Raw genomic sequence first — 27,186 nt, forward strand, 5'->3', positions numbered from 1 at the left:
GAAACTCTACACCAAATCTACTTTAAATGTGACATTAACACGAAACTAAATGACAGTATATCTGCAAGAGACATAAAATCTCATTTTCTCATTTGATATTAATCAATATCAAATGACACTGCACAGCAATGACAAACAAACAACAGCAAGGATATGATTAGAAAAGAGATAAAAGTTGCATCTCTCCAGCATCCCTGAGGGGGGCATATAATGTTTCTGTGGTGCTTGGTGAGCACTCGTCTCATCTGTGCAAATCCTGTTAAAGTGGAAAGAACTGCCTTTGAGCACATCGAGCCCACAGAGATTTGTCTAGGAGCATGATGGACCACAGTCACGGCTGACACAAGGCCACCGTGTGAACGTATGCGAGTTCAAACCAGAGCACATCCTCACGTTCAAACCGTCATCTCTGAGGTCATGTTCGTCGGCCCGCACAATGCCCAGGAAAGATCATTTAATTTCACTACAATATCAGCTTTTGTTGTTCTTGTTTTGTCCTTAAATTGAAGTCCTACTGCCTGCGACTGAATGCTTTCTGGGGGTCTCTGCGCACCCAGATCCATATATCCAGCAGGGGGGGAGCGCTTTGACGTGCTCCAATTCTGTTCATTCTGTTCCTACCAACTAATTGCATTGGTGTGATTAAATACGCAGATCCAATCTCATTTCTAAATGCTGTAATGTGATACGCTTGCGTGAAGCACAGTGGAAAAAATGGCATTACGCAGAAAATGAGAAGCACCAAATCAAAAGGGAAGCTTTGATGGCTGCTTATTTTTGGCTGTACTGCAGCCGGGCCGCGGCAGAACATTTCATGTATGCGGTGACTTCTGACTCAGTGTGCACCTCTTATGATTGCTGCCTGCGGCTATTTTTCTAAAACACAATGGTCTGAGAGCTTTAATTATTTTTGGCCTTGAACAGCTAATATACTTTTAATTGCTTGCCATTTCCCAAGGACCATTTTATCTCCCTGACGTCTTTCTAGTAAAGCGTTCGTAATTTCGTTGGGGTTAAGCAGACAGAATTTCATCCTAAACCCCATTTAAAACATGAGCGGTAATGAGAGGCAAAGCAACCTAGAGCTGCTCTTTAAACAGCACACAGCTTATTTATGAAAACTGCCGCATCTAGCGTGCTTAGCCGTGCCACAAACCCCCTCTATTACGGCAGATCACGAGAGCGAGCTGTACATGCCAAAAACTGAATACTGATGCCTAACACGTATTGCATTAAAGAGAGCAAATGGAAAGGAGGGGGACGTTCTGTGATGTCTCCTTCAGGGCGACAGGCATATGTTTAAAAGGTACATGGTGGAGATGACACAATATCTAAAAATAGTTACATTCCCGATGTTCCTATTCATATTATGCATCCATTTATAATTACATTACACGTCTTTAATGTCAGAACACACAGAAACCAGAAGCTTTGATTCCTGAAGTCACCAGGAACATCAAACCACTGAGATACAGAAGAGAAACTGCGACAGCTGCCATTTTTTTTTTTTAACTGGCAGGGAAACGCAAGTGGTAAAGTTACTTCGGTAATATTACAATAAAAAAATTATATTCTGGGCTATGTTACTGTATGTTACAGACAGTTTAAACCCTGGTTATTTTTATTTATTGTTTAAGGTACGGAATATTTCAAATGGCCATGGCTGCTCTAATAGAAAAAAAAAAAAAAAAGCTTTAAAGGCCCACTGAAATGCCTTGAAACGTGCCGCATTATTCAACGTGTTGACGTAATTTCCCCTGAAACGGCTTCAGCTGTTAGCAGCTCCTCCCCTTTTTTGAAACAGCCAATAGCGTTTCTTTAATATACAGTTTGACTAGAGCGCAAGAGCGGACCTTTCTCTGTTTGGTAAAGCCAGTTTCCTCTAACCGTTTATCATCATAATCTCCTCCATATCGCTTTGAAATGCAGCAGTCTGTGCAGAATTCAAATGGGTCGATATGTTCGTTGTCTGCGTGGACTTGCGCATATGATCCGCGCTGCGCTCTCGTGTCTGTAGTCTAAATTTAGACCTGAGCCGTTGGGGTGTGCGTGGCTGCGGTAAGTGAAACTAATGTGAAAACAGACTTTATTTGCCTCAAATGAAAGCATATTTACACTGAATGGTTTCCAATCACATATATAGTGTGCTGTGTGCCTTTCACCATGTAGAAATTAGTAAATGTGTGTTAACAACTGAACGATTTCAGCCGCAGCTTCAGCAGCGTAAGGGGGCGGGCTTTAGATTCTAGACAGCATTTTGATTGGACAGAAGATTTGACGAGAAAGTAAAGTCTGCGATGACGTCACCAAAATCAGAGATTCGTTTTAAAGGAAGTGGGAGACTGTAAATTTTGAATGCTTATATCTCCTAAATGCAAATTTTGTCACAGTTTTGTAATATTGTTTTTGTAATATTAACAAGCAATTGTTGACGAGTATTATATATACAGTCTTGTTCAAAATAATAGCAGTACAATGTGACTAACCAGAATAATCAAGGTTTTTTGTATATTTTTTTATTGCTACGTGGCAAACAAGTTACCAGTAGGTTCAGTAGATTCTCAGAAAACAAATGAGACCCAGCATTCATGATATGCACGCTCTTAAGGCTGTGCAATTGGACAATTAGTTGAATTAGTTGAAAGGGGTGTGTTCAAAAAAATAGCAGTGTGGCATTCAATCACTGAGGTCATCAATTTTGTGAAGAAACAGGTGTGAATCAGGTGGCCCCTATTTAAGGATGAAGCCAACACTTGATGAACATGCATTTGAAAGCTGAGGAAAATGGGTCGTTCAAGACATTGTTCAGAAGAACAGCGTACTTTGATTAAAAAGTTGATTAGAGAGGGGAAAACCTATAAAGAGGTGCAAAAAATGATAGGCTGTTCAGCTAAAATGATCTCCAATGCCTTAAAATGGAGAGCAAAACCAGAGAGACGTGGAAGAAAACGGAAGACAACCATCAAAATGCATAGAAGAATAACCAGAATGGCAAAGGCTCAGCCAATGATCACCTCCAGGATGATCAAAGACAGTCTGGAGTTACCTGTAAGTACTGTGACAGTTAGAAGACGTCTGTGTGAAGCTAATCTATTTTCAAGAATCCCCCGCAAAGTCCCTCTGTTAAAAAAAAAGGCATGTGCAGAAGAGGTTACAATTTGCCAAAGAACACATCAACTGGCCTAAAGAGAAATGGAGGAACATTTTGTGGACTGATGAGAGTAAAATTGTTCTTTTTGGGTCCAAGGGCCACAGGCAGTTTGTGAGACGACCCCCAAACTCTGAATTCAAGCCACAGTACACAGTGAAGACAGTGAAGCATGGAGGTGCAAGCATCATGATATGGGCATGTTTCTCCTACTATGGTGTTGGGCCTATTTATCGCATACCAGGGATCATGGATCAGTTTGCATATGTTAAAATACTTGAAGAGGTCATGTTGCCCTATGCTGAAGAGGACATGCCCTTGAAACGGTTGTTTCAACAAGACAATGACCCAAAACACACTAGTAAATGGGCAAAGTCTTGGTTCCAAAACAACAAAATTAATGTTATGGAGTGGCCAGCCCAATCTCCAGACCTTAATCCAATTGAGAACTTGTGGGGTGATATCAAAAATGCTGTTTCTGAAGCAAAACCAAGAAATGTGAATGAATTGTGGAATGTTGTTAAAGAATCATGGAGTGGAATAACAGCTGAGAGGTGCCACAAGTTGGTTGACTCCATGCCACACAGATGTCAAGCAGTTTTAAAAAACTGTGGTCATACAACTAAATATTAGTTTAGTGATTCACAGGATTGCTAAATCCCAGAAAAAAAAATGTTTGTAAAAAATAGTTTTGAGTTTGTACAGTCAAAGGTAGACACTGCTATTTTTTTGAACACACCCCTTTCAACTAATTGCCCAATTGCACAGCCTTAAGAGCGTGCATATCATGAATGCTGGGTCTCGTTTGTTTTCTGACAATCTACTGAACCTACTGGTAACTTGTTTGCCACGTAGCAATAAAAAATATACTAAAAACCTTGATTATTCTGGTTAGTCACATTGTACTGCTATTATTTTGAACAAGACTGTATATATATATACAGACAAACACTCATCCAAAGGATTATTATGAACACCTGTTCAATTCCTCATTAATGCAATTATCTAATCAATCAATCACATGGGGGCAGTTGCTTCAATGCATTTAGGGGTGTGGTCCTGGTCAACACAATCTCCTGAACTCCAAACTGAATGTCAGAATGGGAAAGAAAGGTGATTTTAGCAATTTTGAGCATGGCATGGTTGTTGGTGTCAGGCGTGCCGGTCTGAGTATTTCACAATCTGCTCAGTTACTGGGATTTTCACACACAACCATTTCTAGGGTTTACAAAGAATGGTGTGAAAAGGGAAAAACATCCAGTATGCGGCAGTCCTGTGGGCGAAAATGCCTTGTTGATTCTAGAGGTCAGAGGCGAATAGGCCGACTGATTGAAGCTGATAGAAGAGCAACTTTGACTGAAATAACCACTCATTACAACCAAGTTATGCAGCAAAGTATTTGTGAAGCCACAACACACACAACCTTGAGGCAGATGGGCTACAACAGCAGAAGACCCCACCGGGTACCACTCATCTCCACTACAAATAGGAAAAAGAGGCTACAATTTGAAGACTGGAAAAATGTTGCCTGGTCTGATGAGTCTCGATTTCTGTTGAGACATTCAAATGGTAGAGTCAGAATTTGGCGTAAACAGAATGAGAACATGGATGCATCATGCCTTGTTACCACTGTGCAGGCTGGTGGTGGTGGTGTAATGGTTGTTTTCTTGGAACTCTTTAGGCCTCTTAGTGCCAATTGGGCATAGCCTACCTGAGCATTGTTTCTGACCTTGTCCATCCCTTTATGACCACCATGTACCCATCCTCTGATGGCTACTTCCAGCAGAATAATGCACCATGTCACAAAGCTCAAATCATTTTAAATTGGTTTCTTGAACATGACAATGAGTTCACTGTACTAAAATGGGGTCAAACACAGTATTAGTATGGTGTTCCTAATAATCCTTTAGGTGAGTGTGTGTATATATAACGCTATAAAAAACGCTATAAAAAGTGATGCAAGTTAAAAATGACATTAGCAGGACAATAGATGTAATTTTACTGTAAACAAGTTTTTGGAAATAAATAGTAAGAATATGGTACAGGATTTCATACATCATAAAACATCTGAAAGTACCTTATTATTTCCTGTGAACTAGGGCTGCACGATTAATCGAAATCGAACCGCAATCGCGATTTGGCCTGTGTAGGATTATGAAAGCTCAAAGGCTGCGATTTTAATTAAATAAATAAATGCCCAGTGTGTTAGCGAAGAGCGGTTCTGTGATAAACGCTGCTCCTTCTGAAAGTTGCTTATAACGTGCGTTTAAAAAAGCAACACAAGTCAAACATCTTCACAAACTAGTGAAGCGTTCATAAACCTGTTCAACAAAAGACGTTTAATAACATGTTTTACCTCAGTTCATATCGTCAGTCGAGTGTTTTTGAGCTGATGTGGCTTCTCATCAGAGTGAGGCAGACGATGCGTTCTTTTATAGTATTCTATGTCAATCAGCACTGCATTATAATACACTTTATTATTATGAAAATACCCTTGACGGCTTGAAGAACTCAAATACAACATATTTTGCTGCAGTCGTGTTTATTGTCGTCATGTTTAATCAAAGCGTCTCTATCTTCTGTTTACACAGCGTTAGCTTCACATCATGGATTTCCTGAAAACTAACGTCAATTACTTCTCTGACGCAAATGTGGCGTTTTCCGCTCGAGGGCGCCCTCTGGCTTTCAGTATGAATTAAAAACGTTTGGCTAATCAATAATAAAAAAATTATATATATATATATATATATATATATATATATATATATATATATATATATATATATTACAATAACTCCTTAGGCTTAGACCTTTCTAATGTTTTTTTAGTCATAGGCTGTCTGCATATTAATAGGTAACCCAGCAGTTTTTTTTTTTTTTGTAAAATAAGTTTTCTTTAAAATATGACAAAATAATAATAACAATTAGTATTAGTATTATATTGTTATATTTATTCTGACAGACTCTTTTTTTATTTGTAATTATGAAAATGTTATTGTAATGGTAATATTTCTTATTTTTACAAATATTTTTAGCAGTAATAATAATCATAATAATTATTATTAGTCACATTAATATAAAAACATAAAATGTTATATACACACGCTTTTCATTTGTAAAAAATAATAATAACACTAATCGCATTTTAAATCGCAATCGCAATTTTACCCAGAATAATCGCAATTATATATTTTCCCCAAATCGTGCAGCCCTACTGTGAACATATATACACATATTTAACCAGTTAATACACATACTTTTACAGTAACCCCCAACCCCCCATTATATACATTATATTATTAAGTTGGCTTGGAAGAGCCAACTTACTGATATTGTACTTAAACTTATTATTATTCTAAGATATAAGCAAAACAATGATAAACTTGCAGCAGATATGGTCACCAGAAATTCATCATAAAAATGCAGTGACATTTTTGAGTATATATTTAGAATACATAAATATTAAAAGAGCCAATTGTACATACAAATGCCTTCAAATCACATATACACACAAACTGTCATTTTCACCTTTATTCTCAGGATTTAAAAACATGGGCAGCAACAGCCCCATCCACCACTAGAGATTTGAAAGACAGCTGAATAGCAATCCATTCCCTGAGCTCATTTTCATATTCATTTAGTCACAACCGTCTCTCTGTGGGCCATCTACATATCTCGTCCTGAGACAGCAGAGAGGTGGAATCAGAATTCACAGCACCCATCAGTTCAGAAGGTACATCTTGATCTAACACAATGGCTGCACTGTGCCGCATGTCTCCTATCGGTGCCTTTATCTCTCAGCGGAGCGGCAGGAGACTTCCTGTTCCCCTGCTTGAAGTGCTATCGACTTATAGAGCCGTGTTGGAGTTTGTTCTGTAGATTAGGTGGGTGAATACACCAGGGAGCCACTGCATCCCTGTAAAACTACGGCCTGTTCAAATTTACTGCCATGCAATCGTATCCAAACATACAATGCACAAGGATTCAAAAAAAAAAAGGAAAAAGGATTGCATCCACTTTTTGGACAAAGGGTGCTTATGTCTAAATTATTTGCTGCAAACGCGGTGTAGTTGTGTTGTGAGTGGAGAGGGGTGCTAATCCGAAAAAAGTGTTTTCTTGTCCTGTTGGTGTGTTGCCAGTGTGTCTGAAAAGCTGCGTTTACACAGTATGGTTCAGGTCAACGCAGGAAGCTACGACTGACTTTTCTAAATAGCTGGCATGTTCAAAGATTAAAATATCTCAATTATGGACAGAATTACTGAACAAATGCATATTCTAATTAGCCCTGTTTATCTTCCAACAAGCAGTCTCTCTCTCTCTCTCTCTCTCTCTCTCTCTCTCTCTCTCTCTCTCTCTCTCTCTCTCTCTCTCTCTCTCTCTCTCTCTCGAAGCATCCTTATCTCCACACACATACATGCTCAGCCCCACGCGGCAGACAACGGATGGGTTCCTTTATATGAGAAAAACATTTACATAAACAGCAACTAGTGCCCAAGCCAAGCTTAAGGAAGCAAGTGTACGGATTATTACAGATGTCTTCTTTATTCATGACCCTGGAGTCATTTGCCTGCTCTGTACCATGAGTCACATGCAAGACAAATGTTTACTTTGCCTTAAAACATGGCTTCATGTATCCTAGGAGGTACTTCAAGAAATGAATCATCCAAAAATTATTTACTGACTCTCATGTTGTTTATATGAGAATATATTTTTAATGTGCTTGTTGCACTTTCCCATGCAAGTGCAATAAAATGGGACACTGCTTTCAAATGGCACAAAAGCATAATAGATTATTATTAAAGTGGCCCATACAAGTCTAGTTTTCTGAAGCCTTCTGATAGTTATTTTTAAAATGTAATCTAAATTTAAAAATGTATCTATTCAAGTCAGGTTTCTGGCCTTTTACAGAGTTTGAGTTTCCCTCCAAAGATTCTCTATTGGGTTTAGGTCTGGAGACTGGCTAGGCCACGCCAGAACCTTGATATGCTTCCTACAGAGCCACTCCTTGGTTATCCTGGCTGTGCTTCAGGTCATTGTCATGTTGGAAGACCCAGCCTCGACCCATCTTCAATGCTCTAACTGAGGTTGTTCCCCAAAATCTCACAATACATGGCCCTGGCCATCCTCTCCTTAAAGGGTTAGTTCACCCAAAAATATATATAAAACAAATATGTTGTGCATATATATTATGACTAATAATGTTTTTATGATTATTATTATTATTGCTAATAATATATAATATACATACAAATATTTAAGAAATATTACCATTACAATTTTCATCATTACTATTTTTCATTATTAAAAAATAGAGCATTTAATACTAATAATAATAATAATAATAATAATAATAATAATAATAATAATAATAATAATAATAATAATAATAATAATAATAATTTACAGAAAACATATTTTTCAAAGAACTGCAGGGTTACCTTAGCCTGACAAGCCAGACCCACATCAAGATATTTGGTCTGGAAACTCACCATAGACAGGGCTCAATCCGAGGGGCGGGATAAACGGTTGTCTTTCAAACTCCCTCTGCACGTGATAGGATAGCGCTACACCAACCAGAGCGAAGGTGAAACAGAGCTCGCTGATAGATTAAACATTCTCCGTATCCGGTCGGCTAAACTCTGAACACATCTTCCCTTTTTAAGAATGACTTCAGTGCCATCCTTTGTTCTTTTCTCAGAGAAAAGCTTAACTCCAAGTCTTCCAGAATCACGGTCAGAGCTGATTCGAAAGACCGCCGCTGTTCGCCAGTTTCTGTGTTTACTAGAAGCACGCAAACACAACTCGGCTGTCTTCATTATTGCCCCGCACGCCGACTCTATACATGATGTGATTGGCCCGTCCAGAGTGAGGGGAATACAGCTCAGGAGTGTATTGAGAGTTCCTAGACGACACTTGCGGGCAGATTAAATTTGCTGCCACTAGGGTGCGTCCAGATTTCATGGCTAGGGTTACCTAGCATGCAGGGAGCTTATGACTATCACTTGTCTAAGGATTTATTATAAAATATATTATTATTATTATTATTATTATTATTATTATTATTATAAAAATCTGTGATAGCAATTTTGTCAGGAGGTATGCAAAATTAAGATCGAGTCTATGTCTTTAATATTAGGCCAGTGTTGAAAAAAATCGATTCACCAATTTTGAATCGATTTTCATATTAATTTCTAAAGATCGATCCGTAACTCAGAGGATTGATTTAATAATAGGCCTTCATTGAATTTTAATTTGCCACGTCATTGAATTCACGCATGCGCGCGAGGTGGAAGGACATTAACACAACGAACATGGCAGCTTTGAAAACTCTAGAAACGCCGCGGACAGAGAATATACTGGCTGGCATTTTCAATTGTTTTCAATGAGAGCGCCGCGTTTTTAGAACGCCTGGAGCGCACCGAGGCGCTGAGCGAGTATTTCACGCTCACGCGCTGAGTGCTCAGCGTTTTTTACTGGTCGCCAAGAGTTGAAGAATGTTCAATGTTCAAAACACAGCGCTCATCACTGTCACTTTTCACCCAGCTGTCCAATCACAGTGGAGGAGGGGCGGGACAAATACAACACAGACCAACTGCCACATTCTGCATGTCATCATCAGATGACAATAAGCAATAGTAACGGAACAAAATTACAAAAACACTTATCTAAATCTCAAAGATCGGATCAGATTGGATCGAATTAAATAATGATAATCGATTCAAGATCTTGAGAATCGGAATCGAACTGATTCTTGAAATTTGAATCGAAACCCATCCCTATTTAATTCAATGCATCCACTGAACTCGTGTGAAAAACTCATGTACACTGGAGAAAAAAAACATGGATTGTCATATGCATTTATTTCGAGAAGTATTACTTTTCTTATTTCCCCCCCCAAAATAGGATGGAGTGATAACTACTGGGTTCTAACCACACTCATGTTATATTCATACTGGAGGCCAGAGGGCGCCCTCGAGCAGAAACGCCATATTTGCCTCAGACAGAAGTAATAAAATGATGTTCGTTTTCAGGAAATCCCTAATGTGAAGCTGGTGTTGTGTAGCTGAATAAAAAGAAGATAGAAACGCTTTGATTAAACATGGAGACTGCAACAATATGGTGTATTTGAGTTCTTAAAACCTTTTTGGGTATTTTAATAATAATGAAGTATATTATAATGCAGCTCTAAACGACAGACCTCCTCATAGAATACAATAATATATTGTCTGCCTCATTCTGTGAAGAAGCCACATCAGCTGGCAAAAGCATTTCAAACACTTGACTGACGTTATGAAGTGAGTTATAATTAACAGTAAATGTTGTCTTTTGCTGGGCAACAGGTTTATAAATGCTTCACATTACTAGTTTATGAAGATGTTGTGCTGCTTTTTCAAACTCAATTTATAAGCACCTCAAACTCGCAGTGCTTTCAGATGGAGCAGCATTTACTAATGATCACAGAAATGCTCTTTGGACTAAACCACTCAGTTAATATGGTTCAAATTCATGACAGAAAACTATATGTTCTTAAGAAAATATTTGAAAATTATTTTAAATTTCTTAAAAAACTGCACATTCATTAAAGTACACACAAATGTTGGCCCTCTAGAAGTTAAAAACAAAACTGCATGCATTTTAATTAATTTGTTACATTTATATTGCACTTTTTTTGGGTACTCAAAGCACTTTACATGGAAGTGCTTCGGGGGTTCTTCTTAACTACCATCAATGTGCAGCATCCACCTGGATGATGCAACAGCAGCCATATTGCACCAGAACACACACACCAGCTGACTGGAGAAGATGAGAGAGAGTGATAAGGCCAATTGGTATATTGGGATAATTAGGAGGCCATGATGGACAGAGGCCAATGGGCAAATTTGGCCAGGTCGCCGGGGTTACACCGCTACTATTCATCCTAGGATTTTTAATGACAACAGAGAGTCATGACCTCAGTTTAACATCTCATCCAAAGGATGGAGCTTGTTACAGTATAGTGTCCCTATCACTATACTGGGGTGTTAGGACCCACACAGACCACTGGGTGAGCACCCTCCTGATGGCCTCCTTAACACCCCTACCAGCAGCTACCTAGTTGACCCAGTTGGTCTCCCATCCAGTTACTGACCAGGCTCAGTCCTGCTTAGATTCAGTGGGAAACCATTCTTGGGCTATTTTGCGGAAGAACATTGATTTGGTTGTGGGCTTCGGCTCGTGTTACACTGCGGATGAACATGATTATCTAATGCTCATAAAACATTCACAAATAACAATTAATAGATACAATACTTTCTTTATAAATAAATCTCAGCACAGCGCTACAACAACCATGATGAAAAGTCAAGCCAATGTCGATTCTCATTTTATTACAAGCTCTGTCACGTTCTCTTTTTGTCAGAGGAGGCTCTTGTTTTTTTTTTTGTTTTTTTTAATGGGAGATTCTCCAGCAGTTCGAGATTTAGCTGCCCCATGTTAACCTCTCACTCGTTTTGGCAACTAACCTATTTCACTCCCACACCATATATGCATCAAAATAGCCAGAGAAACACTTCTCTATTTACGGATATAATGAAATGTGCACGGGCGAGTGACACGTATGCAATATCTAGAGAAAGCTCTTCCAGGTCTAAAATAAATAAAAATGCTTATACTAGGCTTAAAGGTAGGGTAGGTAAGAATTGGTTAAAAAACATTTTTTTCCAAATTTGTTTAAACGTTCTTTATATATCAATACATAATTAAAATGTAAGTACCCTAAAAAAGAAAGTATAAAATTTGAGTGTCTGTAGACCTCTCACGATTGTTTAAAGACAGCTCATTATTTCCATTCACTCCACCTTCTCCCTTCTGGGCTCTTTCCAAAGCCACGCCCCCAAAATACATGAACCCTACACCGACCGCTCAGCTGGAAGACGCATTATTTACCTGAGAGGAGCGGTGTGCATGCAGTGACATCATGTCAGAATCACATGTAATAAAAAAATCTAACTTGATCAGTATGAATATAAACAAATAAGATGTCTTTTAGTACTCACTATCAAGCTAGAATACCGATACTTGTAATGTTTAAAATATATTTTTTGTTTAATTCGGTAACGAGCTAGTTATATTTATAAGGCAAAGCTAAAAACGGGTAACATTGATAAAAAAATGTCCCCAATAACATCAGTTATACTGTGATGAAGATGAATTTCGTGTAAGATTCATAAGATATACTGTGTTTTGCATATAAGAGTTTCCATGATGAAAGCATTGTTGATTAGTAGTAGCTAAAGCTAACTTAGATCTAAAAAAAAGTTCCTGGATGTGGTGTACTAGCTTTTACACATGCATTTTGTTATCTAAAGTAAAATTTTGCAAAAATTCAACACGACAGCGGTCAACTTGAGCTAAACATATTGAGTATTTATCATCTCTACTAATGGCTAAGTGTATAATATTGTAACTTTATGCTGAGTAAAGTTATGCTATATTAGGCAGCTACATGTGCTAGTGATACATGCTTCATGAAAAACATAAACCGAAAAAATGTATAATCAAAATAAAAGATTACCTGTCCAGCAGAAATACAGCGAGCAATGAGTCGTTTTTCAGTCCCTTTAGGTCCCTCAGTTCTCATTGGAAAGCCACGCCCATATTTACTCGCGTTTGATTTCTTTGTTTATCTAAAGACTTCTTGTGCATTGTCTTTACATGTAGACCTACTGTCTTCCCGTTTTTTTGCATTGTTTGCCTTCGCTGACTGCAAAACCCAACACTGTGCATTTTGAATGCTTTTGCTCTTCCCAGGGGTGCGCGCATGTGTGGGCAGATCCTGTAGCGAAAGCAGTGGTTGCCATGGTAGCGAGAGAGAATAACAGTCGCCCAAGCCAATAATTTGTTTCGTCCCGAACGAAAATAATGAGCGGTGTTTATTGCTGATTAAACAGTCTAGAGTCACTTGATTTTTATACTCTCTTTTTCAGAGTACTTACATTTTAATTATGTATTGACATATAAAGAAAGTTTAAACAAATTTGGACTAAAGTGTTTTAGATCATTCTTACCTACCCTACCTTTAACATAGTGAATCAGGGATAGACAAAAATACATTTTGGAAGAAGGATTGATGATGTATTGACTCATTATTAAAATTTTGTTAATTTTGAATAAACAAGTACATAGTGCACCTTTAACTTATTTCTTCTTTCTTTTTTTTTTATGAAACTGGCCCCTGATCAGTGCAGTTAGTGAATGAATGAATGAACGAATGAATGAACGAATGACAACTGATTCAATGAAAAGAGCTTAATCAAAAGGATGTTTTTTAATATAATGGACATTGTTTCTCACATGAACATACCAAAATGAGAACTCTTTTTCGACTTTCATGATCATTTTATGAAGATTTTGAAGCTTCCAGTTCACAATTATTGTAATTCAAGAAAAAAGAACAAAAAAATAAATAGTCACAGAGGTTTGGAAAAACATGAGGGTGAGTAAATTCAGACATTGCTTTGTTAAACCTACAAAAAAAACACATATAAAGCTAAAAATAGAGTTGGCAGTAGATAAAAATAGATCATAATGACTAAAAATGTCATTATTTTCTTTAGTTCTTTTGTAAGGAAAGAGTCTTTTGTGGGACACAATATCTCTACAAACTTTTTGAACAGAAACTCACATTTCTGGCTTGGTGCCAATAAACAGAAGCCAAAAATGGTTGCAAAACACTGCCTGAAACTACACACAGCTAATGATGGTGAAATAAAATGTGCAGTAGTTTTTTTTTTAAGTAAATGCCAATAATGACTATGAATACAGCTGCCATAACGATCAGATCTAATTATTACACCAACAGCTGCTTGACATAGTGTTGCAAGAGCAACCAAAGCAACAGTTCCTGGCAAAGTCTTGGAAGGCCATTGGTTTTTTTTTTTTTTGATGTCACAGAAGGCGACTCATACCTGGCAATTGCCTCTCAAGTGAACCATGCACCTCCAGAAAATGGCCATTTATCAGAAACAAATGAGATGTCATAGGTCAGAACAGCACCCAGGCCTTGCATCCTCCACAGGCTTGCTATTTGTCACACCAAATGAACAAAACAACAGGCTCTGCAGAGAACACTGCGAGGACAGCCTCTCCAATTAGTCAACTGATACACCAGTGCTGCTATCGCCATCAGCGAGCCAGTCGGCAGCAAATGGGTTCCTTTTAAAACTTTGCTGTCGTCACGTACAGAGCTGGGATTTAATTGAATACATGCAAGCTAGACTGAAAACATACCAGCTACATACAAGCATCTGTGGCATCTAATCACCTAAAACCCAAACTCTGCCATAAGTGTGCTGAATTACTAAACAATGAAATAAGTCACCAGAACAGAGAAGCTTAAAATATTCAATAATGACTGAATAAAACAAAATATATATATAAGTAACCGATGCAAAATAGATTTAAGCATAGCCACCACATTTCAGGAAAAACACTGACACATCATGTAGAGGCTAATTTGGATTATAATTATCCGGAAAAACTGTGCTCCACAAATTGGCACTGTTATTTCAAAAGTCCTTGGAAGTGAAACAAATGAAATAGTGGGAGAGAATGAGGCGCAGATGAAATAAGCCAAGTCACTGATGCGGTGTTGTGGGAAGCTTTTATTCTTCACAAATCTCAAGATTTCATTGTTTCTCATGTTCCAAGAATTTCAAGGATTTTTCAGTCTATGAAGGTGATTTGACTTCTACAGTTGAATGCCACGTTAATACAAACGATTTAATTCACACAGTTAGTTGCATCCCTGCATCTGCCTTATGATCACCACAAAAAACTATTAAAAATTCAAAGAAAGAATGCTTTGTTTTGTTTTTTAATTGGCCTCAGTGTCACATTTTAATGTGGAACAGGATGCATAACTGCTATTTGAATAAGTAAGAAATTCACCCAAAAATGAAAATTCTGTCATTAATTACTTGCCCTGATGTCACTCCAAACCAGATTTATTTTGTCGGAACAAACCAATTAAAATATTTTTGATGAAATATGAGAGCTTTCTGAACCAGTCATAGGTTCAGAAATGATTATTGGCCAGCTCCTGCATCAGCAGCATCACTGGCATACGTCGTGGTGCTCACGTGAACAGCGTCGGCCAACAATGAGCTGCCGTTCTGATGTAGAAACTGGAAGAGCTGCAATGTGTTTACTACATGAACAGTGTAGGAGACTGACATGGAAGAGAAGAGATTGAATAAAGTTGTTTTTCTTGATGTGAAGATGAACAAAGGTCTTACGGGTTTGGAACAACCTGAGGGTGAGTAATTCATGACAGAATTTTCATTTTGGGTGAAATAAACTTTGAATCACAAAAGTTTTGAATCACGTATTTCAAGCAAAAACCATATTCGATGATCGCTGGGAATTATTCGATTATAATTAGAAAATCGCAACTCCACTCCCGCTTGCACTCATGTATAGGCTGCATAAACGGAGAGAGAGGGACAGAGACCATTCACACTCTCAAACTATATGATAAACTGTTTAATTCATTAGGGAATAGGCTATATTAACTCAAGCCATATAATTATTGTAACATGCTGAGTTACAATAGTTACCATAACTGTTATATGACACACAAGTCTGTGAGACAATGTGTTCTTCTTTTGTTGTCTCAGGGTATTCACACAGGCAGTTTTAGTTCAAAATTGGACAGGTTCACATGCAAAATTGCCTACAGAGCTTGGTGCGCACTGAGGTACCGAACTCGAGAACCCACAAGTTCGGGTGCACTCGAACTGTGCCGTGATTCCTGTAAATGTGAAAGCAACACTCGGGTGCGCATTTGTCCAGCGCATGTGTTTTAGCCAATTACAAAGTCTTCAGTTCAATAACTTAATTAGTGTTGAGGATTTACCTTAATACGACCAAAAGACAGCCTGCAGTGGATCTGCGCTAGAGCCCTCCACAGGCCTCAAATATAGGCCCTAGCCTGACCCGTGTGCGACAGCTTATCAAAATTCTCAGCTGGAGTCCGACTGGAGACCGTGTTTTTTTTTTTTTTATCCTCCCGATTACACACTGTAGCAACCATTAAAATAGTTCAGTTTTGATTTTAATGTCAAAGTAGTTATATTACATTTTTAATGTCAAAGTAGTTATAATTAGTTTATAACTACTATAACTACAAAAAATTTCTTTATCAAGTTAATATAGAAAAATGTTTGGAGCATTTTTTGCTAGTTAAAGTTTTTGGTTTTTAAAGCAACGAACAAGTATCCAGCAGCTGACAGTGAGTTAACCAATGATTAATTTAGCACACTTGACTCGTCTTGCCTGTAATAAAGTCAAAATATATAAAACACTTCAAGCTTATCTCAGCGTTAGTTTAAAAGTTTACTATCACCATCCCAGTAAAAGGCATTTGTGACATGTAGAGGCAGGCTGCTGCTGCTGCTTGCAACGGTGCTCGCAACGAAACAAGCTACTGTATACAATCTACTAATAAACAAAAAAAAAACAAAAAAAAAACATGGTTTCTTTTACCTTACACCTCTCCGCAAAATGAATGTAAATCCGATCTTCAATTCCAGCGCTATATGCATATTCAAGGGAGTACACGTAACAAAAGCAAAGGATATGAGCTGCAGTTTATTTATCATCAGCTCAAGATCAAACACTTGTCTGGCTATCACCAGACCAAGCTTAATTTAAGATTGAACATTGGTCTGGAGAGTCGAGTCTGCTCGGTATTTTCTACCGCACAGGAAGCATAATAAATGAGCATAAATCAAATGACTCTACGCGATTGAATACTTCTTCAACCAATCAGACCGCAAGAGGCGTGATCAACAGGTAATGACCAATGGCTTCTCTATCCATCATTGTGTTAAACCCGCCAATAGAGCGCCAGGTGGATAAGCCAGTGTGCCATTGGTTCCCGCAAAAGTGTAACAGAAGCAGTAGAAATTAATGTGCAGGTTTCCAGACTGCACATGGTTTTGCCTGTGCAGGGCAAAATCAAATTGCCAAGAGATCAGGCTGGGATCACCCAGTCTAATCAAACACCGCAATAGAATTGATTTGTTTGAGTGATCGCATATTAATCCCCCTCAAAAGAATTTCGAAAGGCATTTACTCCTGGTCTTTTCACAATCGGATAGATATCTGATCAGAGAAATGAATGAAGTGAGCAGGTGTAAAACGGCCATAACTCTTGCAGCTGCACTGAAGGAACGCTCACTGAACACTGTGCGAGCGAGTCTTAACAGACGGGTGGTCTCGTGTATTTTCCACCAGCGTAGCACATCTCATAATTTCATTTAATAAATTAATGTCTAAAATATAAAAAGAAGGAGAAGCCTAAAATGACCATCTCACCACCACATCAGCACCGAAAACATTTGGAATTGTTTAGACGTTAATCGCACAACCCATTCGATATGCCAGAATTAAATCAACTAATCGAATATTCGAAATTCGTGACTCATCCCTAACATATATGTGAATGCCACCTACAGCGATTTGTATTTTTAAAATGTAAACATTAAATGACAAATAGACAGATGGATAGATAGACAGATGGATGAACAGATAAATAGATAGGTAGATGGATAGGTAAGCTTTACAATGAATGAAGAAAAAAAATGAGAAAGAAAACGGCTTTGTGCTTTATGAAAGTTGAGCTTGTCCTTCACGATTGTGTCCTAAGCTTCATGCGATCCACAGGCAGGCAGACGTCTGCAGACAGTGAACACTGTTAACAATGTGGGGAGCTGTTCTTGGCACTGCGCAGCCATGACACTTTGCCCACGCACTCTCGCACACATGCTGTCCGCTCATTCCGCTCTGGTGGGGGAGGATACCTCGGGTTTGAATGTCAAAGAGTCAATGTATACAAACAAGTCTAGAGAATTGATGATGCATGTATATGCATGTGGTCTGTGAAGAATATTAATATCCCCAGTGCCCATTCTATATTATTTTCAAATACGAGTCTGCTGGACTTTGAAGGTGTGGAGAGGAGGGGCGGAAACCTCTGTCTGTAAACTCAAACTGTAGAAGACATAATTAATCTCAATTTAGGAGCTCTGTGTATGCGCATTGAGCTGGGATACAGCAGCGGAGCTCCTCCCAGAGGGGTGTTCCCAGATTAGAGTACATAGGCCTATGGCCTGCCCCAGCGACGCATCAACGTGACAGAAGTCTGTTGACGGCGACTTTTCATACAGACAGCCAAAAGTTAGCCGTCAGATGTTTGCCATTACACCTCAAAATCATCTTGGAGCCAAAAATTGATTTTTGTTTTGCAGCAGGCAGGCAGTTCGTGGAGGGTGATTAAGAGCCGTTTTCCTCGCCTGGAAGTGGATTCCCTACGCTGGGGCAAATGGTCTGCCAAAACGGCTGTAAGAGGATGTCTAGCAGCTTAGGTTTTCTAAATTTCGAAGCAAGACCGATAGTCGGAGGATCTTCAAGGACTAGAAAGTCTTTTTCAGTAATAATAAGGCATGCAATGACAGCTGCCACCGTTCCACTTATTGAGTAAGTGCGAGCCTAGTCGCATAGGAGAGCAGCCCACCATGATGGGAAAGATGTCACCGAGTAAGAAAGATGCAATTAAAGGCTCACCTGAGAGAAAATGAGTGCCGGTGTCTCGACGGACTGTTATGAAGCCTCACGTGCTGTGTATTAGAGATAAAAAGGTTCATCAGAAATTCTCTCTGAAAAGGCATGAACAGTCGCCGTGAGGATTAGAAATCCCTTGTTATGATATTCATTAACATAGTAAAATAAACAAATGCAATCTGTGGGGCATTAAAATTATAAATCACATCAATTGCTTTTCTGAACATTTTTTCCCTTCACAGAGAACATCATACAGAATAAAACGATGACAAGCACCACAGACATATCATAAAACCTTATATCCAGCCACTTGGATGCCAGTTGAACAGCCGTACCACAAATTGGATGTAAACGGAGGTCTAGTGTTGCGTTTCACGTGCATCTCTTGATCAGTCACCTTTGCGAATACCATTTTCGTCCATAGATTTCGGGATTATCTTCACTATCTCCCTGACACAGTTTGTTTCTGTTTACACTGCCATGTGGCGTTTTATGTGCTGTTGTATTGTGCATATTGATATTTCACACCAACACAGTCCTCTGAGTTGTCACAGGTTGCATAACATTCATTCTGGCTGATACACTGCCAATTCTGTTCTGGCACAGGCTCCCGTCGCCCATGGCAAAATAAACATCAAAACCTCACCATGCACGCCAAACCCAAAGAGATTCGGGAGCGACCTCCGCGGCTCAACGTGGATGAGGATAAAGCCAAAGAAGCAGATTTAGAATACATCACAAAACCTCTGATGAAAAAGAATCTCATCTCAAAGGGTTTTCCGGCCATCTACACTGGGGTTGGAGGAACACATCGTGTTCAGGCGCAAAATAAAGTTGGAGAGAAGAGAGAAAATATTGCACACAAAAAAAGCATGATAAAAATAAATCAGAACATGTGACCAGGAGCACTAGAGGAAAACCTGATTCATGTCAAACTGCTGGATAATAATCCACACAGCACAATTTCAACAGATGGGATGATGTCTAGTGGGACCTGAAATGTAAGGCTTCATGGAGAAATGGCTGAGCACATTAGAGTTAATATCCACCTGATATCATCTGTGATCTCCAAGTACCAGCTAAAAAGCTTCAATGTGACAGATAGCGCCAACATCTGGTCCTCAAAGTGCTCACAGACATACATGCTACTGTAGCCATCCGTGAGCCAATTGGGTAAGCCAATCACAACTAGCAACAACAGCTTGAACCCTTCAAGACAAGTCTCGCACCCCAGTGTCAATCACGGCTGCAAAAATGCCAAGCAATTCTGGTCTTGCTGGTGCTTTTTAAACAGAAAATGTATGTTGTCTTAAGGAACGGCATCTGCATAATACCCCATAATCCTGTGAATCCTGCAAACGTCTGTCTGACAGCAACATAGACAGAGCCCGCAGGAGAGGTTTAATCAAAGGTCAGGACAGAATCTTAACACCGTTTACCAGCACGGCCCAATCCCTCATTTGGTGCAGCGCCAAATCCTAACTCCGAGGGGAAATGTGATTTCAAATGACTTATTGTACAGTGCATGCTGATGAGAAACTAATGTCATTAAGGGAATATGCAAAAGCAATTGTTCGATGCACTTTTAATGGGAAGGAATATTTTCATCTCTGTTCTGACACCGCAAACAAAGGCACGTCAACAGTTTACGACCATTTACACCAATGCAAGCGGAGGGGAAAAGCATGATTTGCCTTCACAGGCGAACTATATATTCAGGCTGTCATCGCAATACTGATGACAGACAGATGGAGTGTTTGTTTTGCACTCAGGAAAATGCAGCTTTACACAGACCGCATATTACAAAATAAACTTTGCTTATTGCTGGCGCTAGTCACCCGACACATGCGGCCGCCCTCCTTTTCTTCAGGCTAACCTCAGAACTGGCTTTCCTCCTATTGAAAATAACTGCTTAACATAAAGATTCTTCTGTTTTACAGCTTTCACTTAAAAAGATTTAGGACAACAGGCAATTTTCACTCAGGCACCTTGAGCCCACACCCTCTGCATCTGAATGACGACGGACGGTACAGGCAAAGCGCAAACATCTGGAAATCCTGAAGAGATAGTGGCACTTTTACAAGATTAAATAGACCACATTTAATAACATTTTACTGGGGAAGACTAATGTTTCCTTTCAAGCGCATTAGCATTTTGATAACCAGCTGAAGACTTTTCTTCCATTTGCGATAAGGAGAGAATGCAAGGCTGCATAGGCCGCGTGAAATAATTGGCACGCCGCATGTGAAAAGTCAGCATTTAAAAAGGAGAGGGGGTAGAAATAAGGAAATAATAAAAAGGAGGAGGAAAAAAAAAACATTTTCAGGTAGATGAGAACCGAGGGAGTGCTGATTCTAGAGTTCAGAGTAGGTTCGCTACAGCTCAGGGTGATTTCACAATTTGTGCAGTCTTATAGGTTGAATAAGTGGAGTCTGAACTAATTATGTAAAAAACTGTAAAAAAGCATGCCTCAGCAATATGCACAGAGTTGGCCTGACGTATTGCACTGTACTTCCACTTAATACAAAATAAACCTGAGAGCCCCTACCTCATGCGATCTCCCTGATGTCTAAAATAAGAGGTAGAGTAGCCTCAATCCGTTATCAAGCTTCCCAAAAAAAGCCCTCAGACTGCTTTACGGTATAAACGAAAAAGTAAAGCAATGACTCATCTGACCTATGAGTAAGGCTTTATGTACCATACTACGGTAAAGCCTCTGGCGGATTTAAGACACATGAGCGTGTAGCCGTGCCACGGGGTGTTGGTGACTGGTCTGACAAAACCATGCTGTGTGAAATCACTTTGAATTATCACTGTTATCATCACCAGCAGGCCCCAACGCAGAGCACCTAAGGACAAAACGCCCAAAATTCAGCCATGAGATCTTGACGTCCATGAAGACTGACGTGACTACCAACCCTTCCTCAAATACAAAAGCCTAAATGAATACATGGAGCCAATTAAATCATATACAAACAAACACAAATTAAAGGAGATGTTAAGCGTGGCAGCTAATGCCCGTCAGCAAATGTCATGTGCATGGAGACTGAAGGTCAATGCGGTGGCGTGTTTTTCTTCACTTAACTGCTCCTGAGCTATTGACCTGCAAAGTCACATTTCTAATCTGTACACTGTAACACGTCAAACATACAAATTTTGCTAGAGATGAAAGCATTTACCAATGACTCATTCCGGTGTCAGACAACATTCAGTCACTCATTTTATTTGTATGGCTCGCCATTACAAGCTCTCTTCACAATGTACATTGTTTCAAAGCAAACCAAGATCACCATTTAAATAATGCGATTTTTTTTATAATAATATCTTCACGCCTTATAGTCACATTTAGCAGATTAGCGCTAGGGGGTAATATTATTTACATTTTGCAACAATGTAAACAAATCAAGCAGTTGCTGTATGATTTTATATGTAACCACTGTAAAGGAATAGTTCACCCAAAAATAATGTACTCAACCGCAAGCCATTCTAGGTGTGTATGACTTTCTTCTTTCAGCCAAACACAATCAGGATTATGTCCAAAAATATCCTGGCTCTTCCAAGTTTTATAATAGTAGTGAATAGAGCTTTTGACGAAGGGTTTTTGAAGCTCCAAAAAGTGCATCCATGATCCATCATAAAAGTAATCTATGCAGCTACAGGGGGTTAATAAAGACCTTCTGACGCAAAGCTATGCATTTTTATAAAACTATAATCAATGGCTTCCAGTAACGGCCATGCGAGAGTCTAGTTCTGGAGGAAGAGTGAACTCTGACCTGATGCATGGTGTAGGAGTAGTGTACCCTAACGAAACAAAAATATATTGCAGTATATTGGAAAATATCATGTAATATATTAGGCAATATATTCACATATATGGGATTTAATATTTATATTCACCAATATATTGCAATATATGAAAGCGGCAATCATTTGTATATTTTGCAGTATATTACAGGAATATATAATATATTGTATAATACCATCAATATATTATTCCATGTATTTACAATATATTATAATATATTTTGAAGTAATATATTGGTAAATATATTTTCCTTTCATAAGGGTAAGCTTAGTTGAGAGTAGACGCCTCTCACGGTTCAAACACATAGGGCTGGGCAACAAACTCAAGCCCCTCTGATATTTCTCTTTAAAAAATGACCGGTGTTTTGTTTTATTCTCTGCGCTTCTTTGATCATCAATACGTCATGCGTCAGGTCAGAGTTCACTAGAACTAGACTTGCAGGCAGCCGTTACCAGAAGCCAGTGATTATAGTTTATAAAGTTATAAACTTACAAAAATGCATCACTTTGCTTCAGAAGTTCTTTATTAACCCCATGGAGATGTATGGATTATTTTTATGATGGATGCATGTGCTTTTTGGACCTTTAAAATCTCAGGCTATACTCACTACCATTATAAAGCTTGGAAGAGCCAGGATAAAAATATATATAACTGAGAAGAAAGTCATATACAACTAGGCTTAAGAGGGTGGGTGAATTATGGAATAATTTTCATTTTTGGATACACAAAGGGATAATTTTCATCCAGCCAGTTGTTTTTTCAAGAATAAACCCCCGACAGGGTGATCTTGCAAATACTCTGAATACTCTCTCTTTAGTGGCTGATTACAATTCCTACACAATCCCATTACTATATGTTGTTTGAAACACATTAGAATGACCATTAATGTCTGTTTTAGTTAGCTTACACACCAGCTAAGCATACAGATACCAAATTAACTTGAAATCTACACTATGAAATCTACTTCACTGAAACCTTAAATGTACACTACATGCAATTACAAGCATTTTTAATGTTTAAATTGAAATGTAATTAAAAATCTTAAATGTCCATATGTTTCAGTTGGTATAAGAGTGTAATTAGGCCTGGGCATCATTCAAATTTGTGTGATTCTGATTTTAATTTCGATTCTTACAGATTCCCAGTTTCGATTCCCAAATGGTCAAACAATTAGATATATACTAAAACATATTTAGTCCGTGTCTATTAGAAAAATATTTTATATCTTGAATAAAATCAGACGTCTTAAGAAACACAAACTAATAAACTAAACGACTATACATTTAAAACATTTTTAAAGACAAGTATAGGCAGTAGTACAATAAGAACTAAAAAGCAAATTAGCAAAAGCAGCACACATACAACTGAAAGTTCAGAAATTGAAAACACATGTAAAATAACACGGTATAGTTTTATTGTGTACTATTTGTTCCACCAGTTCAACAAAAGGATAACAAGCAAGGATTTTTTTAATTATCTACAAGAAAAGATTGTTATAATGCGATACATGTTTTATTTTTTTTATTTTTTTACAGGTATTACAAATGGTCCAAAGGGGATATAATTCTGCAGAGGAGATATAATCTTGCACAACACCGGGCAAATTCCACTTAGGTCTAATTAAATCACTGTTCTGTTTGGCCAGCTATGATTTTGTGTAATACTGATTAAAGCAAGCACCTTTAAAAGGTGTCACCACATCTTCATTCCTTTATCCTCTTAATGGTTTGGTGATATAGAGATTTAACTCTGCCCACCGTGAACATGGCTTCAATTACATTAAAAATGTCAACACAAATAACTGTGCCAGCATGAGATCTACAACTGAGATACTATGTGCTGGGGTCCTTTCTTAATAGGATGAAGCAGGTGCTAAATGCTAATGGTTTTGAGCGCTACAATCCATGGCCAATTAAGATTTGCGAACGCGTGTTTATCAATGCAAACAGAGTTAGGATTAAAAACAGATTATCCTGAAATTCTTTGCCTCAAGGGCCAACATACACCATTACATTCCAATAAACTGGTTTCTTCTCCAAGCCAATAAGCATCTCCCTCCCAGAGGCTATTAAGCAGCTATTCTGTCAGTCTTCTTCATTCACGACCATCTACAAGCAGCAGTATCGATTGCACTGGAAACCCTTAATAACCCAGGACAACAAACAACCAACATGGATACTCTCTTCTTAAAACTGCAGTTACAGTTCACCCTCTGGGATTACACAATAAATCACTTGCTTATCACCTAGCACTAGGCTCCTTGGTTGGTACGCCACATTGATGAGATTCATCACGTCTGTACTTTTAAATCGCCGTCATGCGCTGCTAGAAAAGACCAGATTTGACAAACACTGTCTAGTTTGCATTCTCAAACAGCCCGCTTAAAAACTCTTGGTCTATGGCATAGTAGAGAAGGTTAAAGAGTTTTGTGTGGAAGTCAATGACAAACATCACTGTCAATGCAAAACTTATCTGTCATGTTTTCTCTGGAAATGACTAAGCATAAAGAATATAAATGTGACAAAAGCATCACAATTAAAAGGTCAATTAATAATTTTTCATGTTTGAGATTCCCTTTTTGCAGGATTAATCCATGTCTTTTCTCCCCATAACATCCTATTGTGTTATATAATCTTCCATATTTCTCCATGGCCCACTTACATTTAGCTTTGTGAAACAGCCTACAACCTCAGATGACTGGCAAATCAATAAATCAAGCAACAAAGAAATGTAATGGGCAGGCAAGTTACAAAGTAATGTTATGTTAATGCATATCCAACAACTATTTAAAAATCAATTTTTTTTATATTAATTTTTGTATTAATAGTCACAATAAACACTACAATTTGAACGTACAACTCAAAGTTCTTAGTCTAGACTCTTAGTCTAGTCCACATTCACAAAACAACCAATCAAAGTGTTTGAGACCTAAGGTATTGCTTCTTCAGGAGCTTTATAACTTAAGGACTAATACTCAATTGTCACAGTCTGATGGAAATAAAAAAATAAAATAAAACTAATTTAAAATATTTAGGAAAACTGGCAGGTAAAGAGCCAGGTCATATAGCAAGCTGTATAAATGATACATATATTATAATTATAATTTCCTTATAATTATCATGATTGCAATAGTACTGTCTGGGCCAAGAGGTCCAAGTGTTCTGATTGGGCAGGTAAGAATTTGATTGACGACATTTAATCAGGCCTTAGAATTTGCACTGCTCTGTAACGTCCTTCCTCTGGTAGCTGCTTGAAAACTCTCTGGCATATCAAGTCAAAGTAGACTGTATTTGATGGAAATGGAATTTGAAATTTGAGCACCTTCTTATATGTATTTTATTCAGATATTCAGAAACCAAATTCACAGTCACAAAGCTTGTTTCTATATGCTACGCAGGATACATACTGTACATGTATTACTGTATGGCATATGCAATGTAGAAAATAAATGGAAAGATCACACAAAATGAATGCTGCCAATCAGAACCTTTTTTTTCCCAGTTCAAAAAAAAAAATCGAGAGTGTTAGATTCACTGTTTTTCAGGAAAGCATTTAAAAGTTCATCTATTAGTGCCAAATTCATTTGGTGTGGAAAATAACACCATAAATCATCTGAGACATGGAGAAACCATACAGAGCGTTTTGACATATTGTTGTGCCATGGATCTTGGCACATTTTCTTCCATTTGTTGGCACTGTGTCATAGCCATAGTGATTCAGTCTCCATTTGTTGTAAAAAAAGAAAAAACATCGGCATTGTGTGGGACCTTCTACGGGCTCAGCTGTTGTTTTCTGTGCATAATATTCCTCTGTGGGAAACCACGATTTTAACCATTGACTCCAGAATGAAAATTGGTCTTTTGCCATACTAAGCAGGGTGCAGGGAGCAATCCTTTATTGCAGCTGGCCATTAAGCATTACAATTATGAGTCAAAATTGTAGGTTCTTATGCTCTTGTGCCTATATTTCTAGCAAATGAAAATAGCAGATTCTTAATTAACTTATTACACTATTAGAGTTAGTTAAACACAAAATCCCGCCTCTGTCACAATGAAATGCTGTGTAACGAGCAAAATAAAAACGCCTGGTTTCAGGTGGTTTAAGACATAACTGTCATATTAATATTTGAGAGAATGTTGTGTTAGCAGTCAAATATGGCTCATTTAAACAAACGCAGGACATAAACACAGATTAAGAGAGGCTCAGCTGCATACCACTGTCACTGTTCAACTCAACATGGTGCAAGATAATGCACTATTTTAGGGTTCAAAACAATCTATCTAATGTCTTAAAGGTTTTAAATGTGTCAGGTCTCTGACCAGTGACAGTGGAATTGATCAGACTCAGAGTAAACCACTCGAGTAAAAGTGTCTCTGCTGTTAACCCGGGAAAGGTTAAGACCTCTTCTCCGGGCTGCTTCAAATAAAACAGAGCCTGATTAAACTGGAAGTTACAATTGCTCTCGTAAAACCGAACACAGGGTGTGCGTGTCCTCAAACACCGGTGTAAATCACACCTGCCATCATAACTCATCTGAAGTAACTGTAATAACAACCTGGAAAAAAAATGCTGCAATAATAATCACGGTTCAAATGAAAAAATACAGTACACACCACAAATGGTTCAGCGC

The 27,186-nt window shown here is 38.3% G+C and overlaps 1 protein-coding gene across 3 annotated transcripts in view; it reads right to left on the reverse strand.

Annotated features, from left to right (window-relative positions):
- The window catches only part of rbfox1 (RNA binding fox-1 homolog 1), a 321,986-nt gene that overhangs the window by 293,637 nt on the left and 1,163 nt on the right, over positions 1-27,186 (reverse strand). The gene's annotated exons all lie outside the window — the stretch shown is intronic.

This window comes from Pseudorasbora parva, chromosome 2 (genome assembly GCF_024679245.1).
Source record: "Pseudorasbora parva isolate DD20220531a chromosome 2, ASM2467924v1, whole genome shotgun sequence".
In the NCBI taxonomy this organism is placed as follows: Eukaryota; Metazoa; Chordata; class Actinopteri; order Cypriniformes; family Gobionidae; genus Pseudorasbora; species Pseudorasbora parva.